At 48.9% G+C, this 26,998-nt stretch overlaps 2 long non-coding RNA genes across 2 annotated transcripts in view; one reads left to right on the top strand and one right to left on the bottom strand.

Annotated features, from left to right (window-relative positions):
- LOC116281791 (uncharacterized) overlaps positions 1–26,998 on the bottom strand; it is a 144,408-nt gene that overhangs the window by 25,409 nt on the left and 92,001 nt on the right. The gene's annotated exons all lie outside the window — the stretch shown is intronic.
- LOC140698539 (uncharacterized) lies at positions 19,266–22,884 on the top strand. The gene is made up of 3 exons (XR_012076357.1): positions 19,266–19,509; positions 20,559–20,930; positions 21,059–22,884. It is a non-coding gene; the product is annotated as an uncharacterized lncRNA (long non-coding RNA).

Here is a 26,998-nt window from a genome sequence, read left to right as displayed (position 1 = left end):
ACAAGAGGACCCTGGAGGATCCACGCAGCGCTAGCGCCCTGTGGGCGTGGCTTTGCCACAGTGGTGGGTGGGGGGAGCCTTCTGGCTGCTAAGAATGGGGGTGAGCCTGACTTCTCAGTTAGCCTTGCATTTTCCTATTGAATTTCTTTGATCCCACAAAATTTAAACAGCTTCTTCCCCCACTTAATGGAGGCACTGGGGAATGAACCCAGGACCTCATGCCTGCCAAACACACGCTCTACCACTGAGCTGTACTCTCCACACCTTAAACAACTTGACTGAGATATAATTTCTATGCTATAATATTCGCCCCTTTAAAGTGTAAAATTCAACTTTGGGCATAGGCTACGAAATTTAGAGCTTGAAGGGATCATGGAATCATCCAGCCTGCTCCTCCGAATTTACAGATGAGAAAACTGGGTCTAGGAAGGTGAAGTGATGTGGAGTGCTCCAGAGGAGTCAGCTCGACTAGGAGACCTTGGGAGGAGCCGCTGAGTCTCTGTCAACCTCAGTCCTTCACCCGTAAAAGGGGAAACATGATGCCCACCTAGAGAGCGAGAGGCACAGCCTGTGACCACCAGAAGCGGGGTTTAGGGTGAAGATTAAACGAGGTAACAGGGCACAGGGTGCAGCACTGTGTTTCTCTGGCTCACTGTGAGTTCCAGGTAAATGTCCCAAGGGCAGGGGACTTACTGAGCACAGTGCCTGACATACTGAAGATGCTCAGTAAGTGTTTGTGGAACTACACAAATTTTCTTCTTCTTATCCCAAGGCAGAGGAGAACTTAAGACACAAAAGGGAACAGCGTTTGCCAGGTTAGGAAACAGGGTGTTTCAGGAGGAGGTGACAACAAGCATAGCGCTTGGCATAAGACCAGGTCCTGGGCCAAAAGAAATGGCAAACACTATCAGTTCAGCCAAGGCTTATTTTATTTTATTCTTGAAAGAAAGCTTCTCTCTCGATAAATTAAAACAAAAGCAGAAACGCTTTCTGGTCCCTTTTGCCTTCTAGTGACAGCCACATACGAATGTCTTCTCTCACCAAATGAATCAGTTATTCTTAGCCAGGAAGACTAGGTTTTAAAATAGCAGTAAATGCAATTTATGTCAGCATCACTCTGGGAGGAAAATGAAAGCAATTCGTGCATACCATTACAAGTTTGAGCCATGCCCCCAAACCGGGATGATAAGAACAATGAAGGCAATATAACCATGGGGAGAAGGAGATAACTTCAGGTTCTGGTCAGGGATTCAGCCCTCTGGGCATCACTGTAGGTTTCTCAAGAGGAGGATCCTATTCTTCCTGCTGTGTCCACAAGAGCTTGAGGCATGCCGTCCTGCTGGGAGGGGGCAGAGGGAGCAGGATTGGGCTGGGACCCCCAGAGCAGCTGGTTCCCGTGAGCCAAGTGTTAGGCACCAGATAGACCAGCCAGGTCCCTAATCTCTCCTTCCCTTGTTAAGGCAGCCCTCTCCAGACTTTATGAATGAAAGCAAGAGGAACGGATGCTGAAAACAACCCTCAGGTGGAATTCTAGAGGGCTGGATTCTGGGTCCAGCTCTGCTTCTCATTGGTGGTATCATCTCAGTGGAGTCATCTCAACTCTCTGAATTTCCGTTGCCTCATTTGTAAAGTAAGAAGTTGGACCTAAACCTGGCATGGTAGATACCCAGGAGGCATGCCCCTTTACTGCCGCTCATCCACGGCCGACATTGCCAATCAATCACCCACCACGTCCCACCAACCGGCCGCCTGGGACTCCTTCACAGGCAGTGCTTCCCAGAGCCAACACCCAGCATGGGTGCACACACAGGACACAACCTAGTTTTCACCCCTCACCAGATAGTCTGGTGAGGCCTTTTTACCCTGACATTATATGATGTTAAATCATTTTCTGTAGGCTTGTCCAGGTGTCCTAGTAAACTTGTCATGAGGCAGAACACTGATGATTCTGTAAATTCGAGAGACAGCCCACGGTGGCTCTGCACACATGCAAGTGCTGTGACTCCTACTATTTACGTGAGTCCTCCCTGCAAAGCTACCACACGTCCGGGCTCTCAGGCTGCTGAAGGGAGCGGACCCCCTGCTGAGCGCGGTCCAGTATGGTTTCTGGGGGTGGACACTGAACAGTCAGGCGGACTTGGAAAGGGATTCTGAAAAGTTTTTTTTTTTTCCTGAAACATAAACTTCTATTTCTGTGCCAGGATTAATTCCATTCCATCCAAGAATGACTAGGGCAGTGTTGCTAGGAAATTAGCAGCTGTTTGTCTGCATGACTCTGGACAAGAATGTGTCATTGGTGTAATGCAAACAAGGAAGGACTTTGAAGTGTGTGAAACCAGTCTCTGTCCAGGGCCATTCAAGGAAACACAGTGGCCGGCTTCTTAGACAGAGCCAAGGTGGAGACTCTTTCCCGAGGTGATCTAATTCCCGGGGCTGGCTGTCCTGGAGCCCCGCCCCAGGGTCTCCTTCCACCTGCCGGGCTGGGCAGGGCTCGCCCTCATCACTGCTGCCTGGCTTTTGACCCTGAGCCTGTCTGCTGATGCCTGGGGCCAGCGAGACCACTGAGCTGGGAGAAAGATGACGCCTCTTTAGAAATGAGCCCTGGGAGGTGAACTCACCTCCGAAGAATCCAGCCTTCAGAACTGTGAAGCGCCCTGACAAACGCCCTCACCCATCTGGAGCCGAGCCTCGCCCCTGCACCCCGCACTCTCCTCCCCTGCCGTATTTTTCTCCACAGCACTTAACCTCCAGTTAACATCCAATTCATTCTCATGATTAATTTAGAGGCTCTCCTTTCCAGCATGGAAGCACCATAAGGGCATGGGATTTTGTCTGTTCTGTTCACAGCTATTTCTGCAGGACCTAGAGCCGTCTCTGGAACAGAACAGGCACCAAATAAATATTTGTTAAATGATTAGATCCACTTATCGACTCAATATTTTATTCATCCAGAAAGCTGGATTTGTTTCATCTAAGAAAACTTTATAGAATACCTTCTGAATGCCTGGAGTTATTCCTGGGGTTTGGGATTGGAGTCCGGGAAGAGTCTGAAAGGGATGGAAAGTTCCCACTGTCTTGGAGGGAAGAGCGGAGTAACAACAGCCTCCTTCGCGTGTCGCTTCTCAGTACGTCAAGCGCTCACTGTACCGTGTACTTACGCCTCATAGTGACCTTTTGAGATAAGTAGCCTCATCTTAGTTTTTCAGAGAAAGAAGTGGGTTCATAGAAAATACTTTGCCCCAAACCACATGGCTACTAAGTGGTAAACAGCAGCTGGCCACTGGGCCTCTTTTCTCCTCCTTGTCTCTGCAGCCTGCTGCTGGATTCCCGGGCAGCAAAGCTGATCCATCAGGTTCTGGCACAAGTGCCTCGGAGAACAGACCTTCTGTCAACAACTTTGTGCAAACTGCTTTTTTAGAACTCAGACTTGGTTTTAGATTTCTACTACTATAAGCTTTAAAAGGCAGAGTAATTCATCATGCTACTCAGAGGATGAGAGAATGTGCCTAGAGAGGAGGCATTCAAGTTTGAAATCAGATTTCCCAAATGATGAAGGTTCTGGGACCTCCCAGAACACCCTCAGTAGAGTTCCCAATGGATTTGCGATCTCATTTTTAGGGAATTCCTGGTTTGCACGGTAAGTACAAATCAGATCCATTTCCCATCAAGTTTTGGCTTAGAGATTCTTAGTGATACGCACCACTTTCCAGGCCCCCCAGGAATTCAGCCCTCTGATCCCCAAACTACAAACTGAGAACACTTTGAAATTCCTGCGATTGAGCAACTGAGGACTCCAAGTAAACCCCGCCGCGGTCAGGAAGCATCCTGTGTGTGTTGCTCGTCAGAAGATGTCTCTGAAGGAAGTGTAACTCAGGAACATGCCTGTTTGTCTTTGCATATTACAGGATCACTGGATGTCCTGGGTGTCGACTGAAGAAAGTGCCCAACCTCAAAGCTGAGAATTATGCTTTATTTGGGGCAGTACTGAGAACTATAGCCTGGGATGGCTGCCTCTCAGATAGCTCTAGGGGACTGTTCCAAAGAGGTGAGGGAGGAGAGAGCTCATATAGAGCTTTTACTGGAAAAAACCAAAAAACATGTAGTCAAGCATCCAAAGATTACTGCTAATCACACGCACGCACGCACGCACGCACACGCACAACCCCAGACATCTCAAGCTAATGATTTTAGTGCTTTTCTGTGTATGGGAAGATGCAAGAGTCTGGGCTCACTGAAATTATTCCTTCGTTACGGTTCTGAACTCTCTGGGCCAGTCTGCTGTTCCTCTCCACCCTGAATTCCCTGAGGGTGCACTGTCAGGGGTGGCTGCAGTGGCTGACGACCACATGGCGGGCAGCACTGGTTGTTTACTGGAATGACAGGCAGCATTCTTTGTCAACAAGGGCAGTGGGCCAGCCTGTTTAGCACAGGAGGATGATCTGGGTAGTGAGTTTTACTGCAAATAAATATCTTTCTAGCAATTATTTAAATAACAAAATGTCTTCCCATATAGTTTCTCTTCTATTTGATTCATGTTAGTTTATTTTCTTCAGCTTTTCATTTAGTTTGTGAAATAATTTTAAAACTTTTGTGTTCATTTCCTCTGCTAGGTTCTCAGGCAAAAACCACATCTGCTGTAGAAAGGGCCTAGCTATTTGCTCATGCTCGGGTAAAACACGCGCCCCTTTAGGCTTGATGGGAAGGAGTCAGCAGCATTCTTCCAGCCTGAGGACCCGAAACCCTGCAGGGCCAGAGACTGACAGATGAAAAGCTGCTCAACATCATTAGTCATTAGGAAAACACAAGTCAAAACCGCACTAAGATACCATATCACACACACACTAGGATAAATAAACACATTGTCTTAAATAAAAAAGACAGATAATACAGACATCAACAAGTGTTGGTGAGGATATGGAGAAACTGAAACTCTCATACATTGCTGGTGGGAGTGTAAAATGGTGCTGTTGCTTTGGAAAACAGTTCTTCAAAAAGTTGGATAGTGAGTTACCACTGACAGAGCAATTTTACTCCCACGTATCTATTCAAAAGAAATGAAAACATCTATCTACACAGAAATGTGTACGTGAATTTCATGGCAGCATGATTCATCATAGCAAAAAAAAAAAAATGGACCTATCTAAATTCGATCTTCTGATGAATGGATAAACAAAATGTGTTATACCCATGCAATGGAGTGTTGCTTAGCTATGAAAGGAAAAAAATATTGATACATGCTACAAAATGGATGAACCTTGAAAGCATGATTAATGAAAGAAGCCGATCACAAAAGGTCATATACTGTGAGATTCCATTTACTTGAAATGTCCAGAAGGGGCGAGTCCATAGGAACAGAAAGGCGATGAGTGATTGCCAGGGGCCAGGGAAGGAGAGAATGGGAGTGACTGCTAATGGGTACATCTTTTTCTAAATGGGTAGTGATGAAAATACTCTGGAATTAGACAGTGGAGATGATTGTACAACTTGCTCAATACTATAAAAACCACTGAATTGCACACTTCAAGATATTGAATTTTATGGTATGTGAATTATATCACAATTAAAGAATCTAGTGGAGGGAGATGTGTAAAAATAAAATAATGTGAAAAAATCAACAGTACAGTGAAATTACTCTCTTTGGAAACTATTTTTGTATCCATTGCAAGAGCTTAATGGATTCTTTTCTAAACACATCACATTGAAGAGTATGAAACTGTGAATCAGGAAAGAGGGGAAGTTCTTTGCTCCCACTTCTCTCCCTGTAGTACATCCCCCCTTGCCTTGGTCCTGGATGCCCAGTTTTGCCTTATAGTTCAGGGTTTCTCATAGTGTCACTTTGTTCCAATTGCATCAAAAATCTCTTACAGTGCTTGTGAAAAATTCACCAAAATCTTGTGAGGCCCACTGAAATGGAAACTCTGTGTATGACCCTGGGCTTGGCGTTTCTATCAAGTCATCTACCTATAAAAACAATACTATTATCAATAATATTAGCTTTTACTATACACTACTATGTGCAGGCACCATTTTTACCTTACATTAATTAACTCATTTAATCCTCAGTATAATCTATGATTTGGGTACCTTTATTATCTCCATTTTACAGATGAATAAACTGAGGTATTAAGAGATGAAGAAACTTTCCCAAAGGCACATAACTAGTAAGTAATAGAGCCTGGAGTCGAGTGCAGGCAGTCTGGCTTCAGATTTCAAGCTCTTAATCATGTCAAAATACTGTTTGCTATAGTTTAAATGTTTGTCTCTCAAAATTCATATGTTGAAACCCTAACCCCCAAATGTGATGGCTCTAGGAGGTGGGGCCTTTGGGAGGTGCTTTGGTCATGAGGGTGGAACCCCCATAAATGGGATTAGTGCCCTTATAAAAGAGATTCCTGAGCCCCTCTACCATGTGAAGACAGAGAGAAGGCGCTTAGCTGTGAACCAAGAAGAGAGCTCTCAGCAGAGCGTGACCACGCTGCTGCCTTGACCTTGGACTTCCCAGCCTCCAGAACTGTGAGAAATAAGTTTATGGTGTTTCTAAGCTACCAGGTCTATGTATTTTGTTACAGCAGCCCAAATGGACTAAGATACTGCCTCTTTTCCCCATAAATTCTTATGCTTATATTCAAAACCCACCATTACAGTTATTGTTTAGTACAATTAGTTGCATCTGCCAAAAAAAAAAAATCTGTATTTCTACTACTGATGTGCAAATTTACAAAAACAAAGTTCTTAAGGGGAGTGTGCTGAACTGGGTTGTGAGGTTGTACATTTGGAAACAGGGACATGGGAGGCACAGGGCTTTGGGGGGGCCACGCCCACCGCTCCTGCCGCCTCGTGAATTAACACCAGTGAGGCCGACGGCCCAGAGAAGAGGCCTGGCTCCTGCAGAAGAAACCCAGCCCGAACTCCATTCCTGGAGCCTGAGCCAACCTTCCCCCGAGGTGCTTCTGACCCACAGGGCAAGGGGAGAAGCCTTGTCTGGGGAGTCGCTGCTCTTGTCACAGAGCTGGGTCAGGCCTGTTTGGAAGCCCTGGCCAGCTTTGAGCTGCCTACTGATGGCCTTGGGCCCTTTCAGGCTGGAACCGTGTCCACAGCTTCTGGCTGCCTGAGCCACCACATCGTCCCCAAGGGCCACAGCTATTTCCACCTCGCATGGGGATGTCACATGTGAGACAGCGGAAGGAGCCCAGGTACGGGGCCTGGACCTGCCCTGGGGCGGGCACGCTGGTCCTGCAGTCTCTCCCGCCACACGCCCTCTGCCCGTAGAAGAGAGACCGCCCATCGTTCTCAGCCCAGCGCCTCCACCAGTGGCCGAGGTGACTCGTCGCGAGAACACCAGGGAACCTGCTTCTTAAGGTGTCATACTGGCATCATCACTCTGAACTGCCGATTTGAACTCCCAGTCCAGCCTCCCTCATCCCATAAGGGCCGGGATCCACTCACTCATTCAACAAATACTAACTGAATGAAAGCGTGACTTCCCTTGTAGATAATGTGCAGAACTGCAAGGTGACTAACTGGCATCGCAAGTTTAACATCGTCTTATCACAGCGGAACTCTTCATCTCTCCCCGAACCTGGCCCTCTTCCAGTTTGCCCGGCTCGTAAATAGCGTCGACATCCATTCAGCTGCTCAAGCCAGAGCCCAGGAGTCATCCTGGACCTTCCTCTTCCTTCATTCAGTCTGCCTGCAAGGCCTTCCCAGCGCTGAGCCCCTCCCCTGCTTGTACCATTTCCGACCTCGCCCAGTCCCCGACCTCTCCGTCCCTGGCCCCTGTGACACCCTCCACGCCAGTCTCCCTGCTCCTTTCCAGGCCGTGCTACACTCAGCATAAATCACAGCCCACCACTCCCCTGCTGGGAAATAAAATCCAGTGTTTGTGCCAGGCTGGCAAGACTCAACCCGGACCACTCCCACCCACCCCTTTCACCTTGCCTCCAGCACGGCTCCCCCGTCCCTGAGTTCCCGCCACACCAGCCAGCCTACTGTCTGTCCCCGAGACTCGCCCAGCTCCTTCCTGTCCCGGGCCTTTGCACTGGCTGCCCCTTCCTCTGAGCATCACTGCCTCCTTCCCCCCACCTCGGTTCCAGGTCAGATAGCATGTCTTCAGCCAAGTCTCAGCTCCTGTCCTGCGCTACCTTCTCCTCCTTTTTTTCTGTTCTAGTTTCTTCACAACACCTGTTACAATTTGAATTTGTCTTTATTGTGTGTTTATTTACACATCAAGCACTGTCGTTTTTCCTCAGCTGTAATAGAAGCTTCAAGGGGCAGAGACCAACCGGCTGATTGTCCCCATATCCTGATGCCCAGTGTCACTGGCCCTTACAAAACAGGTCTTAAACGAACAACGTGATATCACTGCTACTGTATTTGACTTGTTCTAGAGAGAATATAAGGAGGTTCACAGAACTGAAAATAATGAGATTTGCTAAATACCAGCCTGGGAAATCAGGTTTAAAAAAACGAGGGTGGGAGGCTGAGATGAGCTCTGAGCTCTGCAGTGCCCCGGGCTCTGTGCTTGGCCCCTCTTCTGTGCCCCCTTCTCCACCCCTGTGGTCGTCCCTCCCCATGTCACAGCTCCAAACACCATCAGTTTGTTTACACCCGGCCAGGATATCTGCGCAGAACTCAAACTCCTGCCTCCTCACTTGGTGTCCAACCAACCTCTCAAGCTCAGTGTGTCCGAATCTGCTGTCCCGTATTCTACTACCTGGGAGAGCTCAGCCCTCCGAAAGCTTCCCTCTCGTATCCGCATTGCATCTACAGATCCTGTTGGCTCCACCTGCAAAATGAACCCAGAGCAAGGCCCTTTCTCACCTGCCTCCACCACCAGCTGGCTCACAGCACCATCGCCTCTGAGTTCCTGCAGTTGTCCCCGATCGGCCTCCTGCTTTTCCCTTTGTCTTCCTTGCCTGATCTCATCTCATCAGTTAGAGTGGTCCTTTGAAATTTTGTCACTCCTCTGCTCAAAACCCTCGGACGGCTTCCCATCTGATGCAGCGTAAGGTCCAAGTACATCACAGGCTTCACACCTGACATGACCTTACTTCCCGTCAGTCTGACCACATCACCACCCCATCCACTCCGCTCCCGCCACGCCAGCCCCCTTGCTGCTTCCTCAGCCTGCTGGGCACGCTCCTGCTTCGGGACTGCGCACCTCCTGCTCCTTCTGCGTGGAATGTCCTTCCCCGGGACCCACACAGCACACTCCCTCGCCTCCTCAGAGTCTGCTCAAGTGGCATCTTCTCAGAAAGCCTTTCCCAAATCTCCACTCTATTTAAAATTCGCCTCCTCCCACTCTCTTCCCTTTCCCTGGTTTTTTCCCTACTTCTTTATCACCAACTAATACAATATTACGTATGTAATATTATATGCATATGTAGTATATAATGGTATGCATACGCATATGCACACATATGTAATTATACAGGTAACATATATATAACGTTACATATATGCATATGTAAGTTGTTGATCATGTATTCCCCCCACTAGAATGTAATCTTCCTGGGGGTGGGAACTTCTGTCTGTTTTGCTCAGGGCTGTGTCTAGAAGAGTTCTCTTGGCACGTGTAGGTGCACAATAACTGTTGTTGAATTAATTCATGCAGATGAAGCTAGACGTGGGGCGAGGGCATGAATCACATGCTACAAGGTTTTTTTTATCAGTGAGTGTTGCGCCACCAACTTACCTCTCGGCTCTCTGACCATCAAGACACACATGGAAGCAGCTGTAGCTGAGTCAGCTCCTGTCTATAAAATCAAACAGTTTAGGAAAAAACTTAAGTCTTCCTGATACTGAGACAGAGAGAACTCTCTCCCATCTCAGCCCTTCCAAAGAGGTTGTATATTGCGAGCAAGTTCCCCCACCAGAGCCTTCAGAGAGCTGCAGAGGATCAGAATGTGCCTTGTTAGTCTCCACTGTGGCCAACGCCTTGTGCCAGAGCATAATTAAGTGAAAGCGACTGAACGCAGAGCCAGGACACTGTGGTCCAGACACGCAGCTTTCTATTAGTCTGGGCTGTTCCAGAAACAAACTGACGTACCCGGGAGCAGACGTGCTTCGTGGCTCTTGGGACTTCTTCTCCCAGTCAAGCTTTTGTTGAACACTATATGGCAGAGGGTTCAAGCTTACATTTGCTAAGAAATTTGCAGGTAATCTATGAGCTGGGGCTTTCCTGGAGTATTGTGGAGACTCCATTGTGGTCCATGTAATTAGTATTCCTTGGAGCCATGCAGTGCACAACCTGCACAACTGTATGAGGCATCCTCTGCTTATGACACTGGTTGAGTGTAGAACCACAGGCTTTAGCCGGCAGCCAAAGTAGAGGAAGTCTTGCCACATTCACAAATGTTCCAGCACTGGAAAAGAACACATAATATCTCACTCCCTGCAGAAATAGACTAAGGGAGCAGCAGTGGGCAGGACCAGGACTCTCTGTCAGAAAGAACTTGAAGTTGGATCTAACACAGAGAATGGCTGCAAGAATGTTAGTCTGAAAATTTCCAAAGCAGGTGAAACAAAATACATCCTATGCTGACCCATGCCAGCTCTGCAGTATCAGCAGAGCTCCCGTTGTCCAGCTCACGGTTTTCCCTTCACTGCACAAGCTGTGAAGCCAACAGCACGGGGATGACTGAATGGCCCTGCTACTTGGGATTGGGATTAACCATAAACCAGTTAAATAGGGGCAGTGACCACAACTAACGACCGCAGCAAGCTTTTCCACTAAGAAGTTTGATTCTATAAACTTTACATATAATACAATATTCACTCCACTCGGCATCCCATTAGCTGTCCCCCCACGGGCTCCTGACACGCACACAGCAGGGGAATCGGTGTTTCCACGTCCGTGTGCGAGAAGCACTTTGCTCCAATGTCTGTGGTGGGTCCAAGATTTTTATGAGAGTTGATTTCCACACACACCCCCCCCCAATCCACATTTTTTCTTTCACTTATTGGAAGGTATGAAGAAACTGCATGGTCATTAAGCCAAAAAATATGTAAGTGGCAATGACTAAGCGAACACCTCAGCTTTCATGACCGTGGCTGGCTGAGGTTCCCAGGAATGCAGACCCTCCTGGAGAGCCTGCCATGTGCCAAGACCACGGGAATAAATGTCAAGAAGACAGGACCCTCGACCTCAAGGAGCTCCCAACCCGGTGGCGGAGTCACAGCTTTCCTGCCTGCAAAGTTATCCAGCCTGCAAGGCACAGTGCACTGTGTCAGCTGAGCGGAGCTGCCCATGTGTCATCCCAATGGACAAGAGGGATCTGGGGCCCCCAAGGGAGGGGGGCTCTGAGCTTGTCCTGAAAAAAAGCAGGATGAGGAAAACTGAGGTGTCAGAGCAGAGCTGCTCACCGACCTCCTACCTCTATCCATGACCTCTGTTAATAATAGAGAAATTCAATTGGACACATTTGGGCCACCGTATTTTGGGGTCTTTTTGTTACAGCAGCTTAGCCGATAGCCTAACCAATACATCTGTGGAGCAGTTCATGAACTTACCTCCTCCAAGCACATCCAGCCCAGCATGACTCTGTCCACAAGAAGGAAGGAAGGGAGGCAACAATTCCTTGGCTCCTTGTAGTGAGCCAGGAAATGAAATACATCAACTCCAACCTCCCACCAACTTGGCCAGGCAGGAGCTCCCACTCTCTTCTAGCGATAAGGAAACAGGTGCAAAGGTCTTCCAAGGTCATGCACAGCTAGGAAGCTGCAAAGACCAAGAAGCCAGATAGTTCTGATGCTCTCTGGGACTCAAGTGTAATCAGCTGTAGGCAGGAAGCGCCTCAAACGGCTGTCTCAGCTGTACCCCTGGGTCTCTCTTCTCTCAACAGGGCAAGATATGGAATCCCCGATGTTCCACGGAATCCATACAGGGCCGGGTGACCTGGGGAGTTGAGCCATCTTTTAGAACTAGAAAAGGACTTGGAAAATTTCCAGCTTAACCACTTCATGTTACTGATGAGGAAACTGAGGCCCGCAGAGGTCAAATGATTTGTCCAAGGTTAAATGTGCCTGCAGAGTCCATGGTCCAGTTCAGCACAGCCTACCATGGACCTTACATCCCTGGCTTCATGGACAAAATAAGGGCAATTAGGGCGTGTGTTTTCTAGAAGACCTTCTAGTCTTTCTGGGCCCACGAAGCAGACCATGATGGAAGGCGCCCTGTGTGGATAGGGGAGGACAAGGGCAGACCTGTGCTCCGGCTACTGCGGTCCGCAGCTGACGCGTGGCCAGATTCTAAAGTTGGTCGACCTGGTCCTTGTCCCTAAGTTTCCCTTTCTGGGTCGTCTGTTCTCCTCCAGATCCTACTCTCCGACTTCATTCCCTCCCTCTCACACCACTCTGCTTCCAGGAGTGACCGGTGAGTTTGGCAGGAATGTAAGCCATATCCTGGGGTAGGTATGTTCATTTAGGCTGTCTCTCCAACCAGCAGTGAAAAACTCTGTCTTTGTCAAAGAGACTTCAGGCCCAGCCAGCAAGCAGGCAGGGTGTGGTGAGCAGAAGGGAGGAGGGTCACTGGGAAAGTCTGATCTGCACAACAAGGAAGCCACCTCCGCAAGCAGCCTTGTACCCTGAGGGTCGAGGGTGAGGATCGATCCAAGCTGGTCTGTGCGCTGGGGCTCAGCTTTCAGAATAGATGTTTGGACAATGAAACAAGAGCTCTCGTAACTGTTTAGGGAGCTCGGCGCGTTCCCGAAAGACTCCAGACTTGAGCAGGCTGAGTCAGGAACGGGCTTGTTTGTTAGGTAAACCCAGAGTTATCGGTTTCTCAAGACTTTGTCAACTGATCCCGCGTGGGAGTGTTTCCCTTCCCTTATATGGACCATTAGGAAAGATTGGACTCAGACCAGGAATTCAGTTTCTAACCAAACAAATTTCTACCCACACAGATAACTCGACTCATTTTAGTAAGGCGACCTACTAAATAAAAGATTTTCTTCATCTCCAGGACTGACTTCTCACTGGCACATAGGTGAGGATCCCCAGGGGTCCATTAAGGGTCCCCGTCTGGGCTGCTGTAATCCGACACCATATAGTGAAAAAGCACCACACACAGGAGAGCCTTGAAACCTACGTGTTCTCGTTTGCTGTTCGTGCTACCCCAGGATGAAGACCGTGGATCGTATTATTCCTACTTGATAGATGTGGAAACTGAGTGATGGAGAACTGGCCCAAATTCCCACAGCAAGAAGCAAACCATCCCCTTCCAGGGTCTTTCCGCACTTTCACACAGCACCTGCTTTCTTGGGATACAAGTATGAAATGCCCCAGGTTAAGATAAAAGAGAGAAGGCACAAAGCACCAAGGACGTGTAGATAGTGTATCCATTTGTTCATTCATTTAAAAACCGGTACTGGGCGCCCGCTGTGTGTCAGGCACTGTTCCCGGGGCCGGGGATTCAGCAGTGAGTAAATCCCACGGCTCTTCGAGTCTTGCTCTTTGACTCCTGTCCCTTTCTGGGTAGTAACATCTGGCAGTTTCTTCTTAAAGAACTAGCCAAGGGTCACAGCTGCTAGAGGGGGCACCGAGAAGTCTCAGAGCTGCTCCACCGGCCCCCCGCCCCGCACAGGCTAGTGGGTTTCCCCAGAGCCCCCCCAGCAATGCGTCAGTTCACAGCTGCACAGATGAAGGACCTGACCACACAGACAGAGGAAGGGCGCAGATGCTCACGCCTTTGTGACCTCACATCAGGTGGGGAGAGGCCAGGGTGGGCTGGGCTGGGAGAGGGAGGCTTTGCAGCATCAGGCTGGGACATGTCCACGTCCACAATTCGCATTTATTTGCCCTAAAAGCTGTCTTGGGCCTCGTGCTGGCGGTGAGCTTTCAGGGAGGCAGTGTCCCTCCGGACCCAAAGTGGGCTCAGCCTGAAGGACGCAGGAAGTGGGAAGTGAGCGCCACCCTTTTTCTGAGGAGCCTCCTGACTGTTCTCCACAGCGGCTGCATCAGCCACATTCCCGCCGAAAGTGCGTGAGGTTCCCTTTCATCTGCATCCTCGCCAGCACCATCTCCTGTCTCTTTGGTGGTAGTCATTCCGACAGGTGTGAGGTGAAGTTTCACTGCGGTTTTGCATTCCCCTGATGGCTAGGGGTGTCGCGCACCTTTTCGTGTGTCTGTTGGCCGTCTGTCTGTCTTCTTTGGGCAAATGTCCGTTCAGGTCCTCTGTCCATTTTATAATCGGGTTGTTTGTTTTTGGATGTTGAGCTGTGTGAATTCTTTGTATATTTGAACATTAACCCAGTATCAGATGTACCATTTGCAAACATCTCCTCCCGTTCAGCAGGCTGCCCTTCCGTTTTCTGGATAGTTTCCTTCGCTGTGCGAACACTCTTTAGTTTGATGTCGTCCCGTTAGTTTATTTTTGCTTTTGGTTTCCCTTGCTTCAGGAGACATATCCAAAAAATTGTTAAGAAGACCAGTGTCAAAGAGCACACTTCTTACGTTTTCTTCTAGGGGCTTTATGGTTTCAAGTCTTACATTTAAGTCTTTAACCCATTTTGAGTTTATTTTTACATATGGTGGTACATGAACTTTAAAAGGCAATATCACCAATTTCCTGTCCAGAAAAGTTGCATCAAATTTACCTTCTTTAAGCAAGAGCTAAAAGCCAGGATTTAGGGACCCACGTAGCTTTCCCATGCCTGTTATTCTTACTTGCTCCTGTAACGATTAACAATAAAACCCATAAACAGAAAGGAGGTCCGTGAAGGGTATCAGGGAACCACAAAGGGGACATTGAGAAGTTGGCCCATGTTCCCAGGCTGTGGAAATGAATGGCAGGAAATTGGATACATGAAAAAAGCTTTAAAAATAATGTCCCTAAGGGTAGAAGAAAGGTAGATGGCGAGGGGGGCCCATGGAGGAACCACTCAGTGTGTTTTCACTCCTGAACTACACAGAAGATTCCCGCAGCAGGACAGAAGCTCTGGCCTCCTTTGCACGGACGTCTGAGCACAGTGCTGGGCACACAGTGGGCCTCACTCACACGGGACTGGAGGAGCACCTGGAAAGCAGATTTTAAAAAATGGACACCTGCAAGAGGAAGGGAGAGTGGAATTGTTGGGCCTGGTCAGCCTGGGGCAAGCTAGGAGCAAGTGTCAGGTGGAGGAGACCTAGATGCCTTCAGATAACCAGTTCACAGAAAAGCGACCATCCAGGCTTTTCGGAGCATGTGACCTGATCCATTTTCCAATAAGCCCCGAGCCAGCTCTCACTAAGCACCCATTTAACACCCAGCACTCATGCAGGGTCACAGATGAAGTGGAAGCCGCATGCCAGGAAAGCACCACATGCTGGCACATCTACCCCGCGTACTCACCACCCCACCCCTCTGAGAAAAAAAGCTGAGTTCAGCCATTTGGGGAGAGATAAACAAACAGCAGTGACATTTCTGCAAGACTGATGATACCAGCTCCTTATAAGGAAGGAGCAGGCAAACGAAAAGCCCCAGCTCATTGCTCAAGACTGTGCGCCTCCGTGCACTCTTCCCCTTGTCACCTGGCGACAGGGCTCCACACCTGAGCGCAGCATCTCCGGGTCCGCAGAACCAGGTGGCCTCCTGCTTATCAAGCCGGGAGGATATTAATTGCTGGAGATAATCCTAACAGGAAAGCTTCTGAATCAGTGCTGCAGCTGGATTCGTGGGGCCAATGAGTTGTTTAAAGAAAAAAAAAATTTTATTATTAAGAAACAAACTTCCGAGCAGCTAGATAAACACCTGCCTCTCAATGGGTTATTATTTAACCCCTAACAAAAGAAGGGTCAAAATCCACAGGGACCAAAGCCCACATTCCTCCAGGAGCTAACAGAGTAATCCAAACACCATGATTCTAGCCATTCTCTACGGACAGCGCCTCCTGTAGGTCAGACACTTCATTTATGATCCGTTAGTTCCTATAGGAAGCTAGAAATTATGCCCATTTTACAAAAAAGAATACTGAAGCTCGAGGAGACGTTAAGTCACTTCCCCGAGTTCACACAGCTAGCAAGTGAAACGTGGAGTCTTGAACCCAGGCCTTTCTGACTCCAGAGCCCGGAGCCCAGGGAGTTCTTTCAACGGGAGCCAGAAACACCTGATGCCCACAGAAGTCCAGGGCCCTCTGTGCTGCGCGGCACGAAGAATGACTCTGGCCACTCCGACTTGTCCTGTTCCTTGTGAGGATCTCTCAGACCTTCAAGAAATACACGAATGTTGTGTTTCTTCCTAAACTGTTTTTCCTTCCAATCCTGTGTTGCTCAGAAAAACATGGGACTGAAAGTCACACCCTTGGCTACTGTCTCTGCTGGAGGAGCCAGGCCAGCAGGGTGGTGCAGGCCTTCCTGTGAGATGCTTCAAGGCTGGGCTTCCTGCTCCCTAGCCTCTGGCTCCCCTCCCCACCCACCCAGGCTGCGTCTCTCTGGCTCCCAGAGCTAATCGTCTGGACCAAACCCACCCTGTACTCAGTGTGGCTGCTGCGACATTCTGACCCCTATCCCATTATTCATTCAAGCAAATATTTCATACCCGTTATATAGCCAAGCACAGTCCTAAGGCCTCAGGGATAAGACAGAGACATCCCTGCCCTATGGGGGCTGGCATTTGGGAATGTGGAGTAAGTAAATAACCAGTTAGTTCCTCGATTGATTGCTTAACTACAATCGTATACATTCTGCAAAGATCGTTAAGTTGCTAAGACAGTGCATCCCTGGGGTGGGGTGGGGTGCTGTCTAGGAAGGAGGGCCAGAAACAGCTGCCCTTCGGAAGAATAGCTGACTAGCTGCACAGAACGGGCCAGAGCAGTAAGCAAGGTCTGGCCCCGAGGGCCCCTTACAGATCTGGGCGACCTCTGGAACAAGGCCCCATCGCAGGGTGTAGGTGGGGAATCACGTGTGTGTAAGTCGAGGGAAAAGGGAATGATGCATCTGCCAACAACATCTCCCCGGTGCCTAAAGGGTCCTGGTAAATGTTTGTTCTTGACAATGGTGACTTAAGTCCAGGCAAGTGTCTCCAAGGGGAAGTACTCACCCAGCCCTGCCAGCAGCCTGAATCTGGAAGGGTCTTCCCGATAGCCATCTGCGGGCCCCTCGAAGCCCATTCGGAGAGGTGGACTTGGGGGCAGGAGGTGGGAGGAGAGACAGGCAGAGAGCAGAGTGGCCCCAGGACCTGGAGGACGGTCTCCTCCCTCGGGGCAGTGCACGGGGGCTGCCCTCCTGCATCCTGGGAGAGCGCTGCGGGACCCCATGGAGCATTCTGAGTCCGCTCTGGTGTCCCCACTGAGGACAGAGGGCTTTCTCCATGCTTGCAGTGAAGGCCGTGGCCCAGAGGATCCACCAAGGTCTTGTCTCACCCAACAGTCTGGGACCCACTCACTGAATAGGAGACGTGCCGGCCTCAGCTGCCTCCCTGGGAGCGCTTCCTGGCAGAGAACTCTGAGGGCAGCTGGGCCCAGGGAGGGGTGGAAGGAAGGGGGAAGAGGTGGGATGGCAACAAGGTCTTTTTGGTCAACTGATGGGTGGGAAGGCAACAAGGCAGGAGAGGATCTCTGACTCTGGCATGAGTCCACCCAGAGACAGGTCTGCCTCCAAAAGCTTGACTTGTCCGCTCGTCTAGAAGGACGAATTCAACACACGCACACACACACACACACACACACACGCACACGCAGTCCATACGCTTCCTATTTAGGGGAACGTTAACATTTCTTTAAAGTGTTGTTCTTAAAATTATATTTGGAGACCAATTTTTTTCCAATTGTGAGAATATATCACCAAAATCTCCAAACAATGTGATTTAAAATGTTTTTCTCGTATCATAACTAAGTTTACTATCAGTGATCAAAACACCCACCAACTTGCAACATTAGCAATCCAGCCGCCACGCCTGTGCCGTCAAAGCCCTTTTCCTATTATTTTATCAGCACAGCTGCAGAATTTCCACTGAGCTTGTCCCTTCCAAAAAGCGGCGAGTTCCGGGGAAGAGCTCTTTGCACAGCGCGTTGTTGGCAGGGCTGCAGGGCCCCGGTCACGCGTTGAAAAGAATATGAGAATAAAAGAGAAAATATCTGAGATGGAAAAAAGGTGGGAATTTATAAACCAAATAAATTATCAAGCGTTGCCAGCTATGCTTCCCAGCTACTATGATGGGTAACAAATTAGCATACATTTACGTGTGTGGTGCTGCCCTGGGCAGAGGCCCCATCCAAGAAAAGCACGTCTCCAGATACGTCGAGCTCTGCGGCGCCCAGTTGGACGCTTTGCAGAGTCCCTGCCTTGCGGTGGGGCTCTGCTCCCAGAGGAGCAAGGGGAAGCGCCTCCTCACGCTCCGGCTCGGTGGAGTGGCCTGCGCCCTGGCTGGGATGCTGGGAGGCTTTCCTAGAACCAGCCAGCTCCGCTCACGCACGGCTGTGTGCTTTGGCCCAGTCTCCTACCCCTTTGGCATCTCTGTTTCTTATCTCTGAAATGTCAGCAATAACTCAACAACCTCTGACTGAGGACAGATTGTGTGTTGGGCTGAACGGTGTGTGTGAGGGCAGAGCATTCACTTCAGTGAGAGTGACGTGGTGCACACAAAGCACTGGGTGAGTACCGAATGTCAGGTAACTCTGAGATTAGAGCATCCTCGTTTACCGAATGAGCATATAAGAAACGATTTTGTTGATGTAAACATAAAAATGTGGCAGGATGTGAATGAGAAAGACACATGTCTGTGTATAATAATTAATGCATGGCTTTAATTACATATACGTACTTAATATCACGTGTGATATTTGTTAATTTATAAATATTGTTTAATAGGTTAAGAGTTGAAATGACATATTTAAAAATCACACCACGTTGAAAAATTCACTCCAAGCTCCAATACTCATTTCTGTATTTGTGATCTCTCAGGATGACCACTTATCTTTGAAAGACAGTATATAGTAATACTGATTTTTCACATGATCTTTATATAGTTTGTTTACTGTGGCCTCCAACACTTAATAACTGAGGGGTTAGATCCCAGGAGTAATTGCCAAATATGTGTCAGATTTCCTCATCGCCCTCCCTTCCTGTATTTCCAGGAGCCTACCCCAAAATCCCATGTTAGCATGGTTGTAGGTAGTTTATGATGAATACATCTCATCATTTGGTTGTTCAAAACAAAGTAATTGAAAAAATGCCCTGTAGAGTATTCTCTAAAGATTCTAATATAAGATGATGCCAAGGGATAGGTTCTGGGGGAAAAGGCATGATCGAAATTTTTAGTTACATGATTTGTAATAAAAGTTTGAGGGGCAAAGGCATGATCATCATTTGTAATTATGCAATTTACAGTGAAGTTCAGAGGATATTAAAGCTCCAAGTGGAAAGCGTCTAAGGAGAGGGTACAGAGGTTACTGTACAGCTACAGGGTGACTCATCGAGCTGTTAACTCACCTTCGTCTCTTTACCTGGGAACCAAGATCAACCAACACCACCTCAGCATGTCGCTGGGGGAGTTAATATGTTTATAAATTCTAGCACCACCAGCGCTGGGCTCAGGTAAGGGTGAGTGCCATCACTGCCTGAGTCCTTCAGCTCTGCTCTCACTTCTGACTCCACAGAACAGGCTGAGGGAAAAGCAGTGCGTGCAGGACTCACCTCCTCCCCAGACGCACTCCATCCCATCCTATCCCCGCCCCCACCCCTACTCCGTCTTCAGCCCCACCCTCACCCCACTCCCACCCCACCCTGTCCCATCCCCACCCGCATCACACTCCCATCCCCATCCTCATCCCCACACCCATCCCATCCCCACCCCTACCAAGCAGGTGCTGCCAGCAAGCAGGCCACTGCCCTGTCTCCTCTTTCATGGCTCTTCTCTCTTTTCCCCTCTCCACCCAGCTGCCACCCTTCTGACAAGAAATTAACCAAATAGCCTTGCCCTTTGTCAAGCTGAGACGGATTAGGGTTTTTCAAAAGGACCCTCACCACCAGAGGTGCAGAGGCCACAGTTGTAGAGCCCGTCCCCAGATCTCAGTGTCACTGTCCCTTTCTGCGCCCTTCAGAGCTGTAGGCATTTTCCTCGCCTCCTCTCAGCATTGTTCCCCTCGGTATGCAGTCACTGTGGGGTGGGGGATGGCTCTGGGGACAGTCACAGAAGGTCACCGGGATTTGGTGGAGGGCAAACGGAGTCCAAGTCAACCTCTATATCTCACTGAGTTTACGGGCACGTGACTGACTCTGGACACGTAACTCCGCCTCCCCAAGCCTCCGTTCCTCATCTGCATAGAGGAGACAAATACCCTGGAGAATCTCTGATGATTCTCTCTGAGGATTAAACAGGATCCTGCATCCAGAGCACTCAACACAGAGCCAGTCTGTGCTAAGGGCTGTCGGGCCAGCCAACCACTACCAAGCCCCTTGCACTCTCTCGTCAATCTCCTGGCGCGAGCAGGGGTGGGAGGGGGAGAGGCGGTTCATTTCCCTTTTCCTAGGGCTGACTCAGCAACACAACAGTCATAGCAATTACTCTGGACCACCGTATTACTTTTTTCCTAGTGAGGGTTAAAGTTTTGTTTGATTTTTACTAAAAGAAACACTTTTGTCAGGGTTGACCTCCAGGTGGAGGGTTGGCTGTTTTGATGAGCATCGGATCTGGAAAGAGCAGCCACCACCACAGGCTAGTGTCCTTCCTTGCTCTCCGGGGAAGAGGAAGTAAGCTCGTGACCCCTCCCACCGGCACCGGAAGTTTCCCCAGGACCACCTTGTCCCTCCTCCTTTGCTTCCCAACCTGGTTACACGCTCCACGGGGCCGAGCCCTTCCCAGGTCAGCAAAGAAAAGCAGCATCCTCTCATCCTCTCCCTCCTGTCCTCTACCTCAGTCCCACCTGACAGAGCAAGACAAAAGTCATTTCAAGCCTCTCTCAGAGGGGACTATCTTGGTTGAAGAACAGACCTGGATAAACACCTAGAGTTAGAAGGTGGGTCCTGGCTTATGCCTCAGCGAAGGACAAGGCTGTTCAAAATCAAGCTGAACTAATTAAAATTAATTTAATCCTAATTTTAAAATTAAATTAATTTAATTAATGATTCGACTTTCCTGAATTAGAATTTAACAGAATCTGGGCGTGTGCAGAGCAGAGATCAGCTGTGGAGCGGCGTGGAGAGAGAGGCCAACAGACCCCTACAGACCAGGAGGTCTCCTGCAGGGCGGGAAGTCTCTGCTCTGCTCGGATGCAGCCCCACCTGCAGCTTCCTTTGCCTCCAGGAGAGTCAGCTCACAGGCGTTCGTGCAGGTTGCTGGGAGCAGCTTGTTTAGCAGAAGTCAAGGGAAGGGGCTGAGTTCCACCACGGTGGCTGTGGTGTGAACCCAGGACAGCAGCTTCAGAACGGGGAGCAGAGTCAGAAACAGAACTAACTCAGGGAAGCAGAGACTCAGAACCAAGGCTGACCACGAACAAGCCTCCCTAGAAGCTGCAGATCTCTTCGGGGATGCTTCGTACCTTCCAGGGGCCTTTGAATCGGTATCTGAGCCAACCCTGATGTCTTAAAGGATAAGGTGGGAGTCTCTGGGTGTCGTGCACGTGGTATCTCCTGGACAAGCTCAACCAGTTTGTTCCAACATCTTCGGGGCAGCCTTGCTGGGTTCCCAGGAGTGCCTGCCCCTAAAGCAGCGAGCTCTGTACTGTGTGAGCCTGGAGATAGCCGTCACCTCCCCCCACAGCCTGGCTCTGTCCCAGAGCAGACCCACCTCCAGCAGGCGGGAGTCTTCAGCCATCCATCTTTCCTTTGCCCTGGGTCTCCAGTCCTCCTCAGGCCCTACGTCTAACCTGTCCCTCTGAGATGAGGCAGCCAGATGGCAGGCCTCACTGCCATCTGCAGGGGGTGTCCAGACACCTACCCTCCACCCTGAGGATACACAGAAAGAGTCCCGGAGAGGTGTAAGCTGCAGGTCCCAGGCTCAGAGGGAGCCTCTTCCTGTAATCGCAGCATCCTCCCGCATCCTGCCCCTGACTCCCATGCTCCAGGACCAGCTGGTCACAAGAAGCCGAGGGGACTTCTTTAGGGTGACCACCTCTCTCCTCCGCCAGGACCGTCTGTGGCCGCTCTGTATCACCCAGCTGTGTGCTTCCTCCCCAGGGTCTCTCCGTTCTCCACGCGCCCAGGGTGGGGTTACAGAAGCTGCTGTGTTCACGACAGTGGAACCCCTGGGCCTTCGACCTGGACTTTGTCTCTCCTCCAGCTTCTCCTCTGTATCACTGCTTCCTGGGGAGCACTTAACAGAGGAGAGCCAGGGCCCTGCAGGCCGGAGGACTCTGATGTGCCCTGTCTCTCAAAGCCTCTGCAGGCTTCCCTGGCCAACAGTTTGCCCTTTTTGGGATCCTGCAAGATTTCTGCCACCCAGGTCTTCTGATCTGCCTGCCTCCGCTCTCCTGGGGACATTCCTCATCCTCTGGCTTTCCCCACCAGAACTACTGGCCTGAGCTGTTGCTGGACCTCTGGGAACAGGAAGACAAACACAGAGAGAGAACCCTAGGCTTTAAGTCCCCACCCTCCGCCACCAACTTACTCCCTCCACGTGCAGGGACCGGGGCCTTAGTAAAGTGTCCCCAGCGCCTGGCGTTGGCCTCTGCCTCTCGGGAAGCTCCCCTTTCCTACTACCGCTTTAGACTCTGCAGAATTCACTGTGGTTCTGTTCAAATTTCTACTTTGAATAGCACCAGCTCAACTGTACGGAGAACATTACGTGGGCCAGGCCCTGTGCTAAGCCCTTTACATTCATTGTCTTCTCTCATCCTTACAACAGTCCTGCAGGACAGAGACTATTATTCCCTCACTTGACAGAGGCAGAAACCGAGGCACCGAGTGAGAGGTAGGTAGCTTTCCGACATGGCTAGAAAGTGTCAGAACCGTGATTAAAATACAGCACCCGTGCTCTTTATGTCTGTTCTGTACGGCGTCTCCCTGAGCCTCACTATGCCTGTCAACTACTTCCCTTACCGAAGAAAAGAACTACCTACTTCCTGCCCATCCAGTGAGTAGATGGGTACATACGGATTACTGTCTTGGCACTTGTAATGGGTACCAAGTAGTGTTTGGTGGATGGATGGACGGATGGATGGATGTGGGATGGGCAGGCAGGTGGATGGGTGGACGGATGGATGGATGTGGGATGCGCAGGCAGGTGGATGGATCGATGGATAGATAGACTGATGTGTGGGTAAGTGCATGGTGGGTGGATGATGGGTTGGAAGATGGATGAACGGAGGGGTTGACTGCCATGTGATTTAGGATCTTCTGTGCATAAAAACATTCTGGAACACGAGGAACTCAGATAATCCAGAACCACACACTCTCTGGCTGTTATGTTGCTTCTCTTCTCCTAATCCTACTGTGAGCTGTTCGGTTTGCAAGAGGAGGGCTTTCTGTAGGTACCTAACCCCACAGAATAAATAGAGCAGCTGTGTTCTGCTAACAGTTATTTCTGCTGCATTTATTTTCTTAGGTGCTTCCTGCTAACTTTGAAATTCAAAACAGATTTGCTCAGGGAGGCTTGGTTTCTAGCATGTCTGGCTCTTCCCTGATCCCACTGGGGCCCTGCAGCCCAAAACTGACTCAGGCTGTGGGATTTGTTGTTTATGTCTAGAAGTCTGAGGCACCCCTGTTGTGTGGAGACCAGGAAATCTACATCTCCCAACTCACTGCTGCAAAACAGAGGCTAGAACTGCACACAGCCTGCCCTCTTACCCCAGAACGAGCTTGTGGAGAAGGTGAACCTGCAGGAGCGGGACAGACTTACCCCGCACGTCCTCTCCCCTCTTCGTCATTCCAACCCTCATACAACTCCCAGGCCCCTCTCCTCTTGCTCCCTTGGTTCCAGGTGACAGACCCACTCTTACTAAGGTATCAGTGACTTGCTACTTTCCGTTCCCATTAGAAAGAAGTTCCTCAGTAAAAGCAACGTTAAACTCAAAGGCAGAATTTCTCAAATTGCACCAAGCAAGTGATACCCCCTGGACCTGGCATTCAAGCTACCTTGTCATTTGTGACATCAGTGTTATGTATTTGTTTATTAATAGTATTCAATCCAGTGGGTCAGGGGAACAGCTCAAGGTTAAGTTCTTTTCTCATGACTCTAGTATCTCTACAGAGGCTCTTCCTGTCCTACTCGGATTGAGGGTTTGGGTACAAATGTGCTAACTGCTCTCAGGAGCCCCCGGACCCTCAGTCTGTGTGTCACACAGTGGGTGTAACTCACTAGAAGTGGCCAGGCCTACCTCTTACATGGAGTCTATCTGCCCCTTCAGTGTGACCAAGAGGCCCTGACCACGAGGCCTGGGCTGCAATGTGCCTCTGGCAGGACCCCACGTTCACCTTCAGGTGCTTGTAATAGAGGTAGAAAGAATTACCTCCATGGCAAAAGTTTCAAGATACTGGCTAATGTGTACATTCTGGCATGGGACTAAGAAAAAAAAGTAAAGAAAAATTATATTTGCTTTTCTTTGGTCTCACCGTACACTTTTCAACAAACTCTACATGCCCAGCTGTAATCTTTTTGTTTGTGAGCTAAGTTTACAGGTAAACTCTGTGACCTTTCTGCATGGGGAAAAAAAAAAAAGTTCTTTCTCTAGTGCTCCAAATCCTTTTTTTTTTTTATTTCCCACCCAAAGGAACACACAGTACCGAGAGTCATCTCCGATGACCTCTGCTCAGGGAGGAGGCGGGATGTGAAAGGCCCCCAGCCCTCCCTCTTTGGCTCTACAACGTGTTGTCTTACTGTGTCCAGATGTTTTTCCTAATAATAGCTGCTTGATCTAATGTAAGGGTGAGTCTGTGTCCCCTGAGCACCCAGAGGACATGGGGAAATAACCTAGAAGACAGTGGGAAAGCAGAATATTTGGGATTAAATACAGATTTTTGTGGGGATGATTCTCACAGTTGATAATCCACCCACGGTGGCATACATACTGCAAAGGAACAAATTAAACGATCCTTATTTTCAGATGATATACGGCCTATGGAAAAAATCACAAAGAATCTTAAAAAAAAAAACACCCCAAAAAAACCAAACAAAAAACCCAAGCAAACAAACAAAACCCATCTAGAACTAAAAGCTTAGCTAGGTTGCAGGACACAAGATCAACATTCAAAAATCAACTATTTCCATATACTGTCAGTAACCAGGTGGAAGTGAAAACAAAACATGTAGACATAATTCTAACCGAACATGTACAGGTCTTACCTGCTGAAAACGACAAAATGCTGATGAAAGAAATTCAGGAAGATGTAACAAATGGGAAAACGTACCGTGTTCACAGCTTGGGAGACTCAGCCTAGTAAAGATGTCAGTTCTCCCCAAACTGATCCACAGGTTTAACACAATTCCTATCAAAACCCCCAGAAAAATTTCTGTAGGCTTAGACAAGATTATTATAAAATTTAGGTGGAAAGGTGAAGGGACTAGAATAGCTGAAACAATTTTAGACAAAAAGAATAAAGTGGGAGGAATCGCTCTATCCAATTTTAAGATTTAGTTTATATCTACAGTAATCAAGACAATGTGTGATAAGGCAGGATGGGGGCATAGATCAGCGAAACAAGATAGGGAAGCCAGAAGTAAATTTACACAAGGACAACCGACTGACTTTTGACAAAGGAGCAGAAGATACTCAATGGAGAAAGGACAGTTTTTTTAAAAAACAGAATTATGCTGGAACAATTGGACATCCATAGTCCAAAAAAACCCACAAAAACCCAACTTCAAACTAAACCTCACACCTTATACAAAACTAACTCACAAAGGATCATAGATTTAAGTGTAAAACTATAAAACGTTTAGAAGAAAACAGAAAATCTTCAGGACCCAGGGAAACAGGAAGAGTTCTTAAATGTGACATGAGAAGCACAATCCATAAAAGAGAAAAGTAAGTTGGTCTTCATCAAAATTAAAATCTTTTTTCTGCAGAAGACCCGTGGAGAGGATGAAAAGACATGCTGTAGGTAAGTGGGAAATAGTTGCACACCACACACGTGGCAAAGGACTCATCCAGGATCCATCAAGAACTTTGAAACTTGACACTAGCCAGGGGTTAGGGGATAGGGGTTGGGGAAGTGGTGTGACTACAAAGGTGTAGCACCAGGGATGTCTTTGTGGTGACAGAACAGTTCTGTATCTTGACTGAGGTGGTTGCTACAGGAATTTACGCACGTGAAAGATTTTGTAGACTCATATGCAAAACTAATGGAATCTGAATAAGATGCGTGCTTTTTACTGATGTGCGACTGTCCTGTAGTTATGTAAGTGTCACCATTGGGGGAGATCGGGCGAAGGGGACGCAGAACCCCTCTGTACTATTTTCTGCAACTTTCTTCCAAGTCTTTAGTTATTTCCAAATAAAGTGTCTTTAAAAATAGCTGCCGGGATGGTCCTCACCAGCTGATAGTCTTCAGGATAACTGTGACTTCACTCCCCAGTCTAGACAGCAGATCCTCAGAGGAAGGGACTGAGGCTTGTACCTCTTTGCGACTTCCACATGCTGACCACAGACACAGTTCGATGTGTTGCTGTATGACAGCTGTCCCGGACCTCCTTTGGTTCCCTCCTCCTGCTGGGAAGTCTGCCCCTGTGCCTTTATTTACAGCTGCCTCAGGTTTCCATCAGCCAGGCCCTGAAGAGCCCCACTTGTTCCAGATTCATCAGCTACTGCAGGCTCGTCCAAATGAACATTCCACTCTGTACGATTCTCCACCTTCCAGGGGAGGGTAAGTTCTTTGAGATGGAGTCTACTTCTGTCATGTGCACCCCTGTATCTCCATCTCCTAAAATAGTGGCCAACATTATAGTAGAGACTCAGAAAATATTTATGGACAGAGTGACTGGCTATCCATTGAACCAATGCAGAAGCAGTCTTGCATGCAAATTAAGGAACCGGTCTACAGGTCTCTCCCTGGGCGGGAGGCAGCCATCTTCACGTGTGCGTGTCTTACACAGGGTCACCTAACGAGCATTCCTGGGCCACCCTGTCTGCAGCAATTTCTCTTTCCTCAG

Source organism: Vicugna pacos, chromosome 9, assembly GCF_048564905.1.
Source record: "Vicugna pacos chromosome 9, VicPac4, whole genome shotgun sequence".
In the NCBI taxonomy this organism is placed as follows: Eukaryota; Metazoa; Chordata; class Mammalia; order Artiodactyla; family Camelidae; genus Vicugna; species Vicugna pacos.
The sequence above is the reverse complement of the archived record's forward strand: the minus strand, read 5'-3'. Positions and strand labels throughout refer to the sequence as shown.